Source organism: Triticum aestivum, chromosome 1D, assembly GCF_018294505.1.
Source record: "Triticum aestivum cultivar Chinese Spring chromosome 1D, IWGSC CS RefSeq v2.1, whole genome shotgun sequence".
In the NCBI taxonomy this organism is placed as follows: domain Eukaryota; kingdom Viridiplantae; phylum Streptophyta; class Magnoliopsida; order Poales; family Poaceae; genus Triticum; species Triticum aestivum.
Genome location: NC_057796.1, coordinates 155062556 through 155076925, shown reverse-complemented (window position 1 = coordinate 155076925; position 14370 = coordinate 155062556).

Genomic DNA, 14370 nt, shown 5'->3' with positions numbered 1-14370 from the left:
GACCTACACGGCTGCAACATATCATGTTGCAGGATTATCTCCATGACGAGTGAGTTTCTTGTTGGGTTACGGTCTACACTCAACCTGCCGATGGCGTTGATGGGACTCCACACCCGATTGTTTGTTTCCGCTGAGACTTATGAGGTATATATCAGTTTTACGTTATTTATACATGTGATTGCACTTTGATATATACATTGATGTACTGTGTGTGCCAGCATACTAATCCAGGGATGGCACAGATACACAGAGGCTTGACCATCAGAGGTCGGGTCGCTACACTACTAACAAGTGGTGGTGGTGGTGGGTGTCACAAATCCGTCAAGCAAATCTCAAATTCTTACTAGTTCTTACCCAACAGCAGGCGGTGATCGGCAATCGATGTAGTCAAAACTCTCAAAGCTTGGATAGAGCGATTATCAGGGAGAGTCAAATGCACGACGTAGATGTATGTGGAGCTGGGAAGGCTTTTAATATGGTAGCAAAAAGGGTCAGCAATAATCAATTCAGAGATGCAAAGTTGAATAAACGCTCAACGGCGGTACTGTACTGGTCCTAGGCTAGACCGTGCTGGAGATGTGAGCCTAGAACACTAACAAAATCACGGCGCTACACGTAAACAAGGGAGGAGCACACTCTGAATTTTTTCTCTCTTTTTTTTGCAATTTTTTTTCTCTTTTTTTTGCTCCGCAACAATTTTTTTTTCAAAAAAGTCTACAAATGGTCTAAAAACTGCCTAGCCAGAATTTTTTTTAGTTTGGAACTATTTTTCTACTGCGGGTAGGATGGAAGTTGGGGAGTCCTTCTCTGTCACGACTCGGAGTATGGCGTGATCTGGTAATCCAAAACAGAGTAACAAAATACTGGACTCGGAATAGGACTGGTGGCGGAGATGAATCTGGTGGAACTCAAACTGGTGGCGGATAGATGTTGCAGGTGGACTCAGATTGGCGGTGAATATGTGGTGGTGGTATATGGTAGCGGTGATGAATTTGGTGCGGTGGTGGTATATGGCAGCAGTAATGATGATGATGCGGTGGTGATATATGGCAGCGGCGACGTGACAACCTATGAACAGAACTCGAAACTCTAAAGGACTAGACGCTAAGACCAGCAACTTGACACGACGATGCAACCGCAAATTCAACAAAGCAAATACATAAAATATTATGCAAAGGCTCAGATTGGTTCGGATAGGATGAACTAACCCTAATTTTTTTGGCTTTTTCGTGGACTATAGGTATGAAAAACAGACTCGATCTAAACTATGAAAAACTATAAAATCTCACCGTGCAACCTGGAAATCTGATACCACTTGATAGAGGCTAAGGTGTCCTGATGTTTCGATGAGATGATGACTATCGTTTTCTGTGGGAGTCGACCTTGACGATTTGACTATGAACGTGCGAGACGTCGTGCCTTAGCAATCGCTAAACCAACTTCCTTGGGGTTATTGACCACGCCGGAGCACGATCAACCTGACTACGAGGGCCTGTTTCCTGCGAGCAAACGAAGAACAAGCAAGAAACTGAGATTGCAATCTGGATATTGTGAATATAAGAGGAAAGCTTTATTAATGAAGGTGGGGTTCTGTGACGCCTTTGTCTGGTCGTTGAACACAAACGAAGTACGTGAAGTTGCGGCTATGGCGAAATTTTAGTCTAAACAAAACCCAAAGTCTAAACGGTGCCCTAAGGGCTGTATATATGGATGAAGAGGGGGGAATTTCATGGCCCTTGGGGAAGGGGTCCGAAACCAACCCTATCTCTTGTTTCCCCACACATACGGACTCTAAAAACAGCCTATACTTATGTATTTCGAAATTACATGGGCCTGGCCCAATAATAAGGTGACTCAGCACCTAGAATAGCCTCTGGGCGAAATTTATGAAGTGGCATCTTGTATATTTTGTCCAAGGCTTCATGCACTCCTTATGGTGGCTTCGAAGTCCTGAAATCATCACTTCTAACTCCGTTCTTGTTCCCCTTGCGCATGCCATCAACTCCATGCTTGTTCTTGCTCCAATGTTCATCCTTCTCCAAGCTAGGCCCTTCATTTGTAAGCAAAACAAATGTATCCAATTTAGGTAGCATCATATTCTCATGAACATTTGAATCATTACCAAGAAACGAAAGTACCTGATAATTTAATTGGCGTGCGCGAGCTCTAGTAATTGGTCCAGTATGTATAGCCGCAGGGGCTGTGGGTGTAATAATGTTATTGCTGTCCTCATCAGCTAAAATCGGTACTACCGGCCCCATGACCGGTACTACCGCCCTGCCTGCGCGCAGTTGAAGGGGTTTCACCCCATGTATCCCCCAACTTACCCCTTGGACTATATATACTTGTCCCTTAGCTCTGTACTAACGTTAGCAAAGGATTAGCTCATGTTTGTGTCAGAGCTTTCCTAATCCACTTGGTTACCTTCTCCTTGGAGATCGCGCCTCCTCAGAAAAGATCCTTCCAAGCGGATTCAAGACCCCCTCTTGGGTGGCCCCATCAAGACCTCCTCACGGAGAAGAACCGGTTACCTATGTATCATCCCTTGTTGGATTTGGACCGTGTGATCTCTATGTGTTCTTGGATCTCGCATATGTGTGACTATCTCTTGTTGGTTTGAGAGTTCCACTTGTGTTTTCCCTCGTGATTCCCCTCATGTTCTTCGTGTTCTTAGTTGAGATCTGCTCCTTTCGTGATAGAGGCAAAGGTGTCCTGATGTTTCGATGAGATAGCTATCATTTTCTGTGGGAGTCGACTTTGACGATCCAACTACGGACGTGCGAAGATGTCGCGCCTTAGCTATCGCTAAACCAACTTCCGAGGGGTTAATAACCACGCCGGAGCACGATCAACCTGACCACGAGGGTCTATTTCCCGCGAGCAAACGAAGAACAAGCAAGAAACTAAGATTGCAATCTGGATATTGCGAATAAAAGAGGAAAGCTTTATTAATGAAGGTGGGGTTCTGTGACGCCTTTGTGTGGTCGTTGAACACAAACGAAGTACGCGAAGTTGCAGCTATGGCAAACTTTTAATCTAAACAAAACCCAAAGTCTAAACGATGCCCTAGGGGCTGTATATATGGAGGAAGAGGGGGGATTTCGTGGCCCTTGGAGGAGGGGTCTGAAACCCACCCTAACTCTTGCTTCCCCACACATATGGACTCTAAAAACAGCCTATATTGAAGTATTTCAAAATTACATGGGCCTGGCCCAAAAATAAGGTGATGCGGCACCTAGAATAGCCTCTGGACGAAAATTATGAAGTGGCATCTTGTATATTGCGTCCAAGGCTTCATGTACTCATTATGGTAGCTTCAAAGTCCTGAAATCATCGCTTGAAACTCTGTTCTTGGCTCCCTTGCGCATGCCATCAACTCCATGCTTGTTCTTGCTCCAATGTCCATCCTTCTCCAAGCTAGGCCCTTCATTTGTAAGCAAAACTAATGTATCCAATTTAGGCAGCATCATATTCTCATGAACATTAGAATCATTACCAAGAAACGAAAGTACCTGGTAATTTAATTGGCGTGCGCGAGCTCTAGTAATCGGTCCAGTATGTATAGTAGCAGGGGTTGTGGGTGTAACAATGGTATTGATGTCCTCATCATCCTCCCCTTCTTGAAATGAAGTCGTCCTCGACGGAAGCTCATCTTCCTCACCCAAATAAGGCTTCAAATCTGCAATGTTAAAAGTGGGACTAACCCCAAAATCTGCAGGCAGCTCAAGTTTATATGCATTATCATTTATTTTCTCTAACACCTTAAAAGGACCATCAGCACGTGGCATTAGCTTTGATTTGCGAAAATTAGGAAACCTATCCTTACGCAAATGTAACCAAACAAGATCTCCAGGTGCAAAGACAACATGTTTTCTACCCTTATCTCCAGCAAGTTTATATTTAGCATTCATACGCTCAATGTTTTCCTTAGTTAACTCATGCATTTTTAAGATCAGTTCAGCATGTTGTTTAGCATCAAAATTAACCTTCTCCGAAGATGGAAGAGGCAACAAATCAATGGGTGCACGAGGTAGGAAACCATACACAATTTCAAAAGGGCACATCTTAGTAGTAGAATGCAACGAACGATTATAAGCAAATTCAATATGAGGCAAGCATTCTTCCCACATTTTCTTACTATTCTTCAAAACGGCCCTAAGCATAGTAGACAATGTTCTATTGACTACTTCAGTTTGACCATCAGTTTGGGGGCGACAAGTAGTACTAAAAAGCAGTTTAGTCCCCAACTTAGCCCATAAACATCTCCAAAAGTGACTAAGAAATTTAGTATCACGATCTGAAACAATAGTATTTGGCACACCGTGCAAGCGAATAATTTCATGAAAGAACAAATCAGCAACATTAACAACATCATCGCTTCTATGACATGGTATAAAGTGTGCCATTTTCGAGAACCTATCCACGACAACAAATATGCTATCCCTCCCCATCTTTGTTCTAGGTAAACCTAAAACAAAGTCCATAGATATATCCTCCCAAGGAACACTAGGTACAGGCAAAGGCATATATAAAACATGAGGATTGAGTCGTGACTTAGCTTTTTGACATGTATTGCAGCGAGCAACAAAACGCTTAACATCCCGTCTCATTTTGTCCAAAAGAAATGTGTAGCAAGTATATCCTCCGTCTTCTTCACGCCAACGTGTCCCATTAGTCCTCCTCCATGTGCCTCCTGCAATAACAAAAGACGAACGGAGCTAGCTGGAATGCATAGCTTGTTAGCACGAAACACAAATCCATCGTTAACGACGAACTTGTTCCATGTTCTACCTTCTTTACAATTCTGCAATACATCTTTAAATTCAGCAGCAGGCACATATTGATCTTTGATGGTCTCCAAACCAAATATTTTAAAGTCAAGTTGTGAAAGCATAGTATAACGACGAGACAATGCATCAGCAATAACATTTTCTTTACCCTTCTTGTGTTTAATGACATAAGGGAAAGTCTCAATGAATTCAACCCATTTAGCATGTCTACGGTTCAGTTTAGCTTGACTTTTAATGTGTTTCAAAGATTCATGATCAGAATGTATAACAATTTCTTTGGGCCATAAATAATGTTGCCATGTTTCTAAGGTCCGAATAAGAGCATATAATTCTTTATCATAAGTAGAATAGTTCAGACTAGGCCCACTCAATTTTTCAGAAAAGTAAGCAACAGGTTTGCCATCTTGTAATAACACACCTCCTAATCCAATTCCACTAGCATCACATTCAAGATCAAAAGTCTTATTAAAATAAGAAAGTTGGAGTAAAGGAGCATGTGTCAACTTATCTTTCAATATCGTGAAAGCTTTTTCCTGTGCGGTACCCCAAACAAAAGGCACATCCTTCTTTCTAACCTCATTGAGAGGTGGAGCAATGGTGCTAAAATCTCGCACAAAACGCTTATAGAAACCAGCGAGTCCAAGAAAACTCCTCACTTGTGTGACCGTTTTGGGCTGCGGCCAACTCTCAATAGCTTCAATTTTGGCTTTATCAACTTCAATTCCCTGTGGAGTAACAACATAGCCAAGAAAAGATACTCGGTCGGTGTAAAAGGTGCACTTCCCAAGGTTACAAAACAAACGTGCATCACGTAGAGCAATAAAAACAGCACGTAAATGTTCCAAATGTTCTTCCAAAGATTTGCTATAAATCAGTATATCATCAAAGTAGACTACCACAAATCGTCCAATGAAAGCACATAAAACTTCGTTCATTACTCTCATGAAAGTACTAGGTGCATTAGTTAACCCAAAAGGCATGACTAACCACTCATATAAACCAAACTTAGTTTTAAAAGCTATTTTCCATTCATCTCCCAATTTCATACGAATTTGATGGTATCCACTATGCAAATCAACTTTGGAGAATATTGTAGAGCCACTCAATTCATCAAGCATATCATCTAGCCTAGTGTAACATTCCAAATTTTCAATTTGGAATGTTATACATTAGATCATCATTGCATAGCATATTTTATTGCATTTTGGCAAATCCTCGAAAATCCTAAGCACCTCAAGGACCCTCGGAGAGAGTTGGGGATTTTTCCCGGTTTTCATATTTGATTTTTATCAAATAATAAAATGAGGATTTTTGGTTTTAATTATTTTTCTCTCCGAAAAATATTTCATTTAAAATAAATGAGAGGAGAAAATATGACTTCTCCAAAATAATGGAAATATTGGAGGAAAAATATTAAAATCAAATACTGGATTTTATTCGGGTTTTATTTGCAATTTTAAATGCATTAGAAAAATTGCACGTTTTCAAAACTGCATTTTTGGGGCAAGAAAAATGTTCATCTTGTTCTAATTATTCTAATTAGACGGTGAAAATTTGTTTTAGCATTTTTGGATTTTTATTTATTTTTCTATGATTTTTTTAGATTCGGCGATATTATTTAGAAAAAAAAACGCCAAGCGCGCCAACTGGGCCGAAGCCCAGCCGACGGCCCAGCTGCCCCGCGCCCCGTCTCCCTCTCGGGCACGACAGTTTTTTTATATAGATCGGTTTATTTCTTTTTGGTTTATTTAATTAGTGAACGTTCACCGACCCGTTCGTTTTAACAAACGTGTTCGTCGGTTAGCCGCTGTTAACGAACGTCCGTTCGTTTAACTGTGCGTCAGTTTTCTTTTTCTTCGGATTTTCCGCGATTATTCCAGATCGCGATTTCTGATCAGATTTTCATTTTCGTTTATCTTTTCGCTCGTTTATCGGAATCAGGCGATTCAAGCGCCTAGAGTTTCATCTCGAAATTCTCTTTCCGTTTAACCCACTCAAAAAAGTTTTTGCTACTGTAAAATTGGACCTATATCCAGGTTAGTAAACGAAGCTTATTTCTTTCGCCATTTGACTTTCATTGCTTCGTTTGATGTGATTCTTTTTGCAAACCGGAGTTCTTAAGTTGACCTTTCTGGTTAGATCGATATTTGAGTTTTACGTATGCATTTGATGAGTGCTTATTGTATGCTTGTTTGTTTGCGATAGAGTACCCGGAGTGCGCCGCTTGCTACTTCGAATCGCTAAGTTTCACGGATCATCAGCAAGGCAAGTAACACGTTGATCATACCTCTTTTACTACCCAGTTTTATTGCATTAGACCAACCCTCAAACATTGCATGGTTAGGATCTAATTAAATTGTGGGTATTGGGATGTAGTTGAGGTAGTACCTATTACCTGTTTATTATCAAACCCTTGGGAGTTACTTCTACGTTTGCTTATATCGCCATGCTATGCTAGTAGACGTGGATTGGGTTTGAGAGATATTCACGACAGATGTGAGATTGTTAACTAATGGTTTACTTAAGGTGGCAACTAAAACTCACATCTGGGTGGATTGAGGCACCTGGAGAACCCAGTGTTGCCTGTTTTTCTAAGGACCGCCACCTAGGCTCAAAGGGATCATAAGATTATTCATGCTAGAAACTTCCATGTGCAGCCACAAGATATTATGGGCTCTAGCATAGTTGAGTAGGTTACATGATCTCTTGAAGAGGTGGGCTAGCAGATGTAGGGGAAAGTAGGTGTAACTGTCCACCCGTAGTAAAGAGTTATTGTTTCTGAAAGACTGTGTCTCGGTCATCCGTTTCTAAAACATCATGTAGTGCGAGAATCAAGCGGAGGCGACCGAGTCTTGTGGGGAAAAGTGCACAAACCTCTACAGAGTGTACAAACTAATCATGGTTAGCCGTGTCCCCGGTTATGGACATCTTGAGTATCTAGTACTTGGATTATCATGTGAATCTCATCACCATGTTACTTTAATTAAATTTGTTGGGTTAATGATGATACTTAATTGGGATTGAGATGCTGCCAACCATCTCAATGTTTAATAACCACCATGATAGTTAAACAAAATTTATTCCTTTCCAGTAGGGAAAAATTGGCTTTTCACAAAACTGTAATCGTAGAGCCTTCTACCAGCCATATATGCATGTAGTATAGCATTATGTTCGTTACTCTCTATGTGTTACATTGCCAGCATATTCCATGTGCTGACCCGTTTTCAGGCTGCAACGTTTTATGTTGCAGACTTTTCAGGCGACAAGTAAGGTGCCTTAGGTCGTGGTCATATACTCAGTGATGCCGTTGGAGTTGATGGACTCACTTATCTTCCAAGTCTTCCGCTGTTATCGTTTAGATGGCCTTAAGCCGTATTTATCATACTTAATCTCTTTGGAGATATTCGATGTAATAAGTGTGTGATTGCTACTCTGTTATAAATCCTCCATTTGTATTGTGCGTGTCAGCATTACTGATCCAGGGATGACACTGATGCACAGCAGCACAGACTGTTTGAGGTCTGGTCGCTACAAAGGTGGTATCAGAGCACACGCTGACTGTAGGACACGACCACTAAGCTTAAACCCTAGAACACTACTCTCTTCTCATTTCTGACTCCTGTCCACTTTCTACTCTTTTAGGAATGGCGGATGCAAGGAACAAGTTCATGCAACCGGATGAAGATACACCTTTTGGACCACACTTGAAGGAAGTCACTAAGTACCTAAACATCGGAATACCAAGCTTCACCGGGACCCACAACGCCACACTACCACAAGAGGAGCGCTGGAAGATTCAAGTTCAAATTCCTGGAAGGATGTTTACGCCAGTCACTGAGCCTATAGAATTTTCCTTTGATGCACCAACCTGGAGTTTAGGGAAGAGCATGGCAGGCCACATCTCTATGGGACGCATTGGAGAAGTCTACCGCAGGGAGCTTAAGGATACTATCTATCAGATTTGTGGACGCCGAGATGAGCAATGGGAGATGATCAACACCAAGAAGGATGGATCAATTGCAGTTTTCATCCAGGAGCAAAACCAACACATTCGTCGCCAGGAGAACCGGATGTGCTCAGACATGATATATCTAAAGAAGGCATTGACCAAGATCATGGAGTTGGAGGAAGAACTCAAGTCTACGCGCGATGGATATGAGGAGGAGATCGCCACGTTGTTGGAGAAGAACGGCGAACTGATACAGAAGATTGAAGTATTCCTGAGAGACCCATCACCTGGAGGACAAGACGACGATTCTACTTGCCTGGATAACTACATCATCATCGACGACACCGACTCAGACCCCAATGAAGATGACTTTGTTGATGAAGCTGGAGCAGCTATCATGGAGTCTTCGACCGATCAAAGTTTCTAGTAGACCACCAAAAATCAGTAGTAGTATTCCCCCATGTATATAGTATAGTCCGAGCACTTTTGTAACGATAGTTAGATCGATTGCATGCCTTGTTTGAGTTGATTGAGTGATATTGATTGTGTTTTGTCTCATGAGCATATGGGTAGTGTTTTCCCTCTAGACCTCATTCTATTCTAAATTCTAATCTTTTCTAAACCTATCTGATGCCTCCGAGACGCGACACCAGATTTGTTTTCCCACCGGAGATCACTCAGTTGCTTCAGCAGCAGAATGCCCTGATGCAAGTGTTAGTACAGAACCAAGGCAACAACAACAACAACCCACCACCACCACCTGTTGATCACTTAGCCCGTTTCTTGAGGCTAAATCCGCCGGTGTTTTCCAGCAGCACTGAGCCAATTGTTGCAGATGATTGGCTCCGCAAAGTTAGAAGGGACTTGACCACTGCAGGATGCACGGATGCGGAGAAAGTGTGTTTTGCCACACATCAGCTTGATGGACCCGCAGCATCATGGTGGGAGAATTACACAGCCACCCACCCTATTGACACTATCACATGGGACCAGTTTCAGCAAGCCTTCCGTACTGCCCATGTTTCAGCAGGAGCTATGGCTATGAAGAAGCGTTAGTTTCGCAACCTACGCCAAGGAGGACGCACCGTAGGCCAGTATGTGGAGGACTTTAGTAAGTTAGCACGTTATGCTCCCGATGACGTTGCTACAGATGCAGCCAAGCAGGAGAAGTTTCTCGAAGGACTGAATGATGAGCTGAGCATGCAGTTGATGGTAGCAACCTTCAACAACTACCAGGAGTTGTAGATAGAGCTCTCATGATTGAAGGGAAGCAACAGCAGATTGAAAACCGGAAGAGCAAGTATGGACAAGGGAAGTACCTGGAGCTCAGCAGAAGCCACGTTTTACCCCGAAATCGGGAGGACAGTTTCAGCATACCCATGGAGGAGGTAGTTCGCACAACCATAATGGACCCAAGAATGGTAATGGGAATGGAGGAAGCAGTGGGCAGAACCGTAATAACCCATCTACCCCAGCCAAGAGGGATCTGAGCCACATTACTTGTTTCAAGTGCCAGAAGACTGGACATTATGCAACTGAATGCCCGGAGGCCCAGAATGGAAATGGTAATGGAAGCTCTGGGAAGAAGCCTAACCCGTTCAATAAAGGACAAGTGAACCACGTTTACGTGGAGGAGGTTGAAGCACAGCCTGATGCAGTAATAGGTAAGTTTTTGGTTAAGTCATTTACTGCAATCGTTTTTTTTGATACTGGTGCATCGCATTCATACATATCAAGGGGATTTGTGTATAAGTATAAATTGCCCACCAAAGTTCTTAGAACACCTATGTTAGTAACCTCGCCAGGAGCAGAGTATATGGCAAGCCAAGGATGTTTTCAGATGCCATTGGCCATAGGTAGGCATGTTTTCCCCTCAGACCTAATAGTTCTGGAGTCGCAAGGTTTGGATGTGATTTTGCGAATGGATTGGCTATCGATGTATGGAGGAAACATCGATTGCACCAGTAAGACGATTTTGCTTACCACCCCAGAAGGAAGAAGGATTAAGTATGTATCTCGGCATATGCCGAAGAGGACTCAGGTGAATTCCTTATCAGGAGTTGTATAGGAGGAAGTACCCGTGGTGAAAGATTACCCAGATGTATTTCCAGAAGAGTTGCCAGGCATGCCACCAGATAAAGACATTGAGTTCTTGATTGAACTTTTGCCAGGCACAGGGCCAATATCTAAGAGACCGTACAGGATGCCCGCAAAAGATTTGGAGGAGATTAAGAAGCAGATTAAGGAGTTACTGGATAAAGGCTATATTCGCCCAAGTTCGTCACCTTGGGGATCACCAGTACTTCTAGTGGAGAAGAAAGATGGATCGTTGAGGATGGTCGTTGATTATCGTGGATTGAATGAAGTGACCATCAAGAACAAGTACCCACTACCAATGATCAATGATCTGTTTGACCGATTGCAAGGAGCTGAGGTATTTTACAAGATCGATCTACGATCAGGATACCATCAGTTGAAGATTCGAGAGTAGGATATACCTAAGACGGCTTTTACAACCAGGTATGGGCTGTATGAGTATACCGTTATGTCATTTGGTCTCACTAACGCACCTGCCTATTTCATGAACCTGATGAACAAAGTGTTTATGGAGTTTTTGGATAAGTTCGTCGTGGTGTTCATTGATGACATTTTGGTCTACTCAAAGAACGAAGAGGAGCATAAGGAGCATTTGCGTCTGGTACTTGAGAAGCTCAGAGAACACCAGTTATACACCAAGTTCAGCAAATGTGAGTTTTGGCTGAAGGAAGTTGGATTCCTCGGACATGTTATATCTGGAGAAGGAATAGCCGTAGACCCCGCCAAAATTGACACAGTAACAAACTGGGAATCACCCACGTCAGTTGGAGAAATCCGGAGTTTTCTTGGACTTGCAGGATACTACCAGAGGTTCATTGAGAATTTCTCGAGAATTGCTAAGCCCATGACAGAGCTGTCAAAGAAGGACATCAAATTCAATTGGACTGAGGAATGTGAAGCTAGTTTCCAAGAGTTGAAGAAACGTTTGGTTACATCACCAGTGTTGATTCTGCTAGATCAACGCAAGGAATACAAAGTATATTGCGACGCTTCACGTCGAGGACTTGGAGCAGTGCTAATGCAGGAGGGAAGAGTTGTTTCATTAGCTTCACGACAACTTAAACCCCATGAGAAGAATTATGCCACGCATGATTTGGAGTTAGCAGCCGTAGTGCATACGTTGAAGACATGGAGACATTTTCTCATCAGAAATCACTGTGAGGTGTACACGGATCACAAGAGTTTGAAGTACATTTTCACGCAGAAGGAGTTAAATCTCAGGCAAAGGAGATGGTTGGAGCTCATTAAGGATTATGATATGAGATTGCATTATCACCCAGGGAAGGCTAACGTAGTAGCTGATGCGTTGAGCCGCAAGGACCATGTTAACACCCTCATGACCGAAGAATTACCGAAATCATTAGCCGAGGATCTTCGCGAACTATGTTTGGAGATAGTTCCAAGAGGCTATTAAGCAACGTTGGAGATTCAGTCTACCTTGATGGAAAAGATCAGAGAAGCTCAGAAGACAGACAAGGAGATTGACGAGATAAAGGAAAGGATGAGCAAAGGAAAAGCCAAGGGATTTCGTGAGGATGAGCACGATACCTTATGGTATGAGGACCGCGTTTATGTGCCCAATGATCCGGAGATCAGGAAGTTGATCTTGCAAGAGGCCCATGATTCACCGTATTCGATTCACCCAGGAAATACCAAGATGTCTTTGGATTTGAAGGATACTTTCTGGTGGACCGGAATGAAGAAGGATATTGCGGAGTATGTAGCAGTTTGTGATGTATGTCAGAGAGTGAAGGCAGAGCATCAGAAGCCAGCAGGATTGCTACAGCCATTGCCGATACCCGAATTGAAGTGGGATAAACTAGGCATGGATTTTATCACGGGATTGCCCAGGACTCGTTCAGGCTATGACTCAATATGGGTTGTAGTCGATCGTTTGACGAAAGTAGCTCATTTCATCCCAGTGAAGACCACTTACACCAGTGCTAAGTTGGCAAAGATATACATGACCAGAATCGTATGTTTGCATGGAGTTCCGAGGACCATTGTATCAGACAAAGGAACCCGGTTTACCTCAAAGTTTTGGAATCAGTTACATGAAACTTTGGGAACCAGGCTAGAATTCATTACAGCTTTTCACCCATAGACGGACGGACAGACCGAGAGAGTCAATCAGATTTTGGAAGATATGCTGAGAGCATGTGCGCTAGATTATGGATCTAGTTGGGACGACAATTTTCCATATGCAGAATTTTCTTACAACAACAGCTATCAAACCAGTTTGAAGATGGCCCCTTTCGAAGCCTTGTACGGAAGGAGGTGTAGAACGCCATTGTTATGGGACGAAGTTGGAGACCGCCAGTTGTTTGGACCAGATTTGATTAAGGAATCAGAACAGAAAGTGAAGTTGATTCGCGATAGGCTCAAGGTAGCCCAGTCCAGGCAGAAGAGTTATGCGGATTCTAAACATAAGGAGACAGTTCACAAAGTCGGAGACAGAGTTTATCTTCGAGTATCACCACTTCGAGGAGTGAAGCGCTTTGGAGTTAAAGGAAAGTTAGCGCCCCGTTTTATCGGACCATACAGAGTTTTGGAGCGTATGGGAGAAGTTGCTTACAAGCTGGAATTGCCGGAAGGATTGTCAGGAGTTCATGATGTATTTCACGTTTCCCAGTTAAAGAAGTGCCACGCAGAGATGGCTGAGATACCACTGAGAGATACAGTGCCCCTGGAAGCGATTCAGTTGGAAAGTGATTTGACCTATGAGGAGAAACCAGTTAAGATTCTCGAGTATGCCAGCCGAGTCACCCGCAGCAAGGTTATCAAGTTCTGCAAAGTTCAATGGAGTCACCACACTGAAGATGAAGCCACCTGGGAGCGAGAGGAAGATCTACGGAAGAACCACTTTCAACTATTTTCTAGCCAACCCGAATCTCGAGGGCGAGATTCATCTTAAGGGGGTAGGTTTGTAACATCCCAAATTTTCAATTTGGAATGTTATACATTAGATCATCATTGCATAGCATATTTTATTGCATTTTGGCAAATCCTCGAAAATCCAAAGCAACTCAAGGACCCTCGGAGAGAGTTGGGGATTTTTCCCGGTTTTCATATTTGATTTTTATCAAATAATAAAACGAGGATTTTTGGTTTTAATTATTTTTCTCTCCGAAAAATATTTCATATTAAAATGAATGAGAGGAAAAAATATGACTTCTCCAAAATAATTGAAATACTGGAGGAAAAATATTGAAATCAAATATTGGATTTTATTCGGGTTTTATTTGCAATTTTAAATGCATTAGAAAAATTGCACATTTTCAAAACTGCATTTTTGGGCCAAGAAAAATGTTCATCTTGTTCTAATTATTTTAATTAGACTGTGAAAATTTGTTTTAGCATTTTTGGATTTGTATTTATTTTTCTATGATTTTTTAGATTCGGCGATATTATTTAAAAAAAACGCCGAGCGCGCCGACTGGGCCGAAGCCCAGCCGACGGCCCAGCTGCCCCGCGCCCCGTCTCCCTCTCGGGCACGACAGCGCCGCCGCCGCCCGAGTCCCGCTCGAGCACGGC